Here is a 4523-nt window from a genome sequence, read left to right on the forward strand (position 1 = left end):
GCGCCCCGCCCCGTCCGCCTTCCCCCCCTTGTTTGTGGCTGACGCATCGGAGCGATGCCACTCCCTGCCCTATAGCTGCCAAAACAGAGCCACTGTCCTCCCATTTTCGCCCTCGGGGATGCACACGAGGCCCACAAGCCTCTCTCTTGCCCATCCTGCACATTTCCGACAGGATCAAAAGGTGGATGGAAAGCAGCATAGTCCCAATTTCTCCCCTTTTTCATCTCCTCGGCAGCCCCAGAAGAACCTCACATGCCAGAAGGAAATCCAGCCAGGGGCTGTTTGCTGGGGTGATGCAAGATCTGAGCGGCTCTGAAGGGGGGAGTAGCACATGGGAGGTTTAGTCCATGCCTGGAACCAGCACAGAGCCCAGACCACATTTCCCACCCGACTGATGCCCAGGATGGAGCTGGTTGCCCACCCATGGAGATGCCCAGGAAGGAGCTGGTTGTTCACCACCGGCTTCCTGCACTTGCAGGGGGCGAGTTCCCGCTCCCTCCTGAGCTCTTCATTTGGAAAACAGCAACATTTGCAGGGATTTTCATAGAATCATGGAATGGCTGGGATTGGAAGGGACCTTACAGCTCATTTCATTCCACCCTCTGCCATGAGCCAGGTTGCTCCAAGACCTGTCCAGCCTGGCCTTGGACACTCCCGGGGTGGGGCAGCCACCACCACCCGTTTCATTTCAGACAGAGCTTCCCAAGTTCCTGTGTTTGGTACTAATTCAGGTCCAACACCTGAAATACTCTGAAGACGCTGCACAGACCAAGCCCTAACTTCAGTGGAGCCCTTGGAACGCCGACAGCCTGGCCAGAGCTCGGTGTTATGTGTGTGCCCTCACAAGAGCAACATTTTGCAGTGAGCCGCACCCAGGTCAGCTCACCTGCAGACAGGCAGCCAAAATCACCTTTTCAGGTGTAAAAGAGCATAAGCCAGAGCTAAGAGGTGTGCTGAGAAGACAATAACCAAAACCCCAAACCCCAATTATCTGACCTAAACATAGGTGGATGTTTAAAACCTGTGTCTATGTTATTTTTTATTATTGTTATCATCAAGATCATCATCTCTGGCAAATTAGGAATACACAAAACAGCCACACACAAAGAAAATCCTGGACCTCGACTCAGGTCATGCCTTCCTAAAATCTCCTTTGCAATGTTTTATCGGCAAGAGCAGGGAGTAGAAGCAGTTGGTACAAGCAGCTGAAAGACCAAATCAAAAGCATGTGAGCAGATTAAAGAATCAATCTCTCCGTTTGATGCAGAGGAAATCCCACTAATTATAAAGAAGGGGCTTATTTCCTGGAGTCACTCTGTTTGAAGTCATCAAAACTAGTAATACTTAATTACTCTACTTTATGGAATATATAATATCGAGGCCCTTCGCCACTCGCCAGCCCACTGCTGCCATCGCTGGCACTGGGTTTCCAGGGGGCTGTGGTCATGTTCCTCCTCTACCTATGGCCTAATTTATTCAAATGAAGCCCTTAACAGCCCTCGCATGAGCCTGCGGGGAAGCATTTAAACGTGCTTTAAAAGGAGGTTATAATGAAAAAAACCCAGAGTGATTTAGCCCTGTGAGTTACCTGGCTATTACTGAGATGTGTGTGCGCTACATGTGTGCCAGCAAGCTCCTGCAGAATCAGGTATTGAGGATTAAACCAAACTGAAGGTATTTGCCTCATCCTAATCCTTCAAAAGGGAAGGGAACTAACAGTGGTGTGACTGAAACATGGCCCTTCGGACCTTGCTGAGCCATCTCTGAAGGTCCAAGAGGGAGCTGCCACCTTCTGGTTCATGGACACATCCCAATGACATGCATGGATAGGTGAAAAAGCACAGTCAGGTGTCTTGAGGAAATGAAAGGAGGCACAGGATCTTCTCAGAACAGGTATGAAGATGTTTAAAATGGAGGACTCCCTGATTCCCCTCATCTCTCCAGGTGGCCATAGGGCAAATCTGGTCAGGATGTGCTTTGCTCAAGGGCCAACAACCCCTGGTCTCCTCAAACACCATGGTAAAGCTTGAGTTTCTGGCACTGGGTGATTCACATGGAGGGGAATCACAGATTCCTTTAAAAAGTAGCGGTAATCCCTTTTTTACAGGTTGAGAGAAACCTTGGAAAATGTGACCCAAGAGGTTCAGGCAGGGAAAGGCAAGTAAGTTCCTTTTTGCTATTCCTGGTGTGGTCTCAAGCGGATCTGAGTATTCCCAACTGCATCCCTTGCCCCGATGCTGCTCCCAGCACCTGAGTCTTCAAGCAAAGACATTCCTGGCAAGGGAGCAGAACCCACGGGATCAAAGCCCTCTCCCGGGATACCACGAGGTTCCCTAAGCCCAAAACTCTTCTAAAGGCAACCTCCAGGGAGCAGGTATGGCAAAGAGCTGCCCATTTCCATGGCTGGGGAGCACCAGGACAACCCAGGTGTGGGTTTGGCTTGCTCAAGTCTGGCTGGTTAGGAGACTTTTTCAATGTGCTCTTTTTCCAGCTAAGCTGGTAAATGTTGCAGGGGAGGGACAGGAACACGGCTCTTCCTTCATCACCACCTACACACACCCACCTGGGTCTGTGGGAGCTGCACAGACACCACCGTTACTAATGGCAATGATGAATCTCCTGCTCCATCCTGGAGTTTCTCCCAAATAATAGAGTCCAGCTGGGAGAGCACATGGAGATATGCCTCTGTTTGAAATTCTGCACATACCATGGCATCAGGAATGTCCCAGGAATGCTGCTTTGGAGTCATGAGGCCTCACAGCCAGGAACTGTGGGTGAAAAGGGTTTGTTTCCCCTAAGACAGAAGGGAAAGAAATCTGCTAAGCCTAGGTTTGACCTGACTGGGAAATGCAGCTGGGCTCAAGACTAGCTTGGCTGGCCTGAAAAATCCCTTTTAAGATGTCTGAGCTTTGTAGAAGCCCCAAGCAGAGCATGTCTCTAAAAAACCCTCTGCCTGCATGAGGGCCCTTGCAACTCTGCTGCTGGTGGGGAAACAGGTGGGTGCTGAAGAGCAGCCGCAGGGCAGGGATCGGCATCTTGCTGCTCCCCCTGCTCTTGGCTGTGCCCTTCCTTGGTGAAGATCAGGCTCCAGAAAGGCCCCAGCACTGCTGGGTTCCGTGGGAGGATGGCATCCACACAGGTCTGGGGGACGAGAGCTCAGTGTCCAGCCTGGTCACATGTCTGCTCTGGGTCCCAAGGACTGCACGGCCCCACCAGGACCTTCCCTGCTCAGTGCTCTCCTTTGGAGAGCAAGAATCCACCTGGAGGGGCACAGCTCAGAGCTGTCTTTGCTCCATCTTTTACATGCTTGGGGGCTGTGAATCAAAATATTTCCCGAGCAACACAGAGAATTCCAGCATTTCACCCGTTGCGGGTGGTGGGAATAGTTCAAGCAGGACCTGAAATAAAACTCTCACATTTCAGTCCCTCTGGAACTGAGAAACACCCACGACAAGCCTAGAGCTGATTTTTTTGCCTCATTTCTTCAGCTCTAAGATATCAAAGGAGAAAAAGGAACTGCTGCAAGGCGAACGTCCCTATCTTTGCTGGCTGGCAAGACACCAGCCAGGAAGGAACTGTATTTTATCCAAAGAGGCTTTCTAGGGCTGGACACGTCCTCCCCTGTGATCTATCATGGCCCAGGCAGCAGCGAGGAGCAGACCCAGACTGCTCAGACCTGGGACTCAGCTCTGCATCTCCATCTCAGCCATGAGAGTGATGACCTGCTGCAGGTGGGAAGGAGCCTGGGCTGCGTCCCTCAGGGCTCTGGGCAGAAAGATGGATTTAAATCCCCTGGTCCTAGTTGTGTCCTAGGTCAGAGCTCTGAGCTGTTCTAGCAGCAGAGCACAAACTAAAGTTTGGGGGCTGCTGCTTTGCATTCTGCCCTGAGGCCACAGGCGATGGACCTTTTTCCTACAACCTCAAAATGTGGGCTCAGGCAGAGGTGGGTGCTGTGCCTGAAAAATAAACACACCCACAAGACCTAAACCTTCCTGTAAGTCAAGAACAAGGGCTTAAATGCTCTGCTCAGAGGGGTGTGGAAGGGTGTCCCTCTCCTTGCTGGCTCTCCCTGAGGAAGGGGCGAGTTGGTCCCCACTGCCATCACAGAGCGAAGACCTCGCCACAGCCTGGCCGAGGTCTGTTTGTCACTTTTCCTTCATTATTTGCAGTTTGTACACAGGCGTCATTAGGGATTCATTCGGTTTCCCTAGCAGCAGGCATTAGTCTGGCTTCCCTTTCCCCCTTCTCTCGCCAGCGCCCTTTATTTTTAGTGTCTTATTTACAGTTTGACAGAGTAACTGTAACCCTTGCAAGCTACTCCAGCGGCTTTAATCGGGGGAATAATGAGTCCTGTCTGGCGATGAATAGAATTTAGGGGACAGATTGTTCCACACTCGCCCGGTGGGGTAATTTATTTATGTGCGCACTTGTCAGGAGGAGAAAGGGACGGGGGATCTGTATGCACCGAGGACACTGCCGGCGCTGAAAGGGAAGGGAGAATGGAGCCAAACGCCCCAGATCCC

At 51.4% G+C, this 4523-nt stretch overlaps 1 long non-coding RNA gene across 1 annotated transcript in view; it reads right to left on the bottom strand.

Annotated features, from left to right (window-relative positions):
* The window catches only part of LOC103611239, a 30867-nt gene that overhangs the window by 835 nt on the left and 25509 nt on the right, over nucleotides 1-4523 (bottom strand). The window lies entirely within an intron of this gene.

This window comes from Corvus brachyrhynchos, unplaced genomic scaffold, assembly GCF_000691975.1.
Source record: "Corvus brachyrhynchos isolate BGI_N302 unplaced genomic scaffold, ASM69197v1 scaffold122, whole genome shotgun sequence".
NCBI classification, from domain to species: Eukaryota; Metazoa; Chordata; class Aves; order Passeriformes; family Corvidae; genus Corvus; species Corvus brachyrhynchos.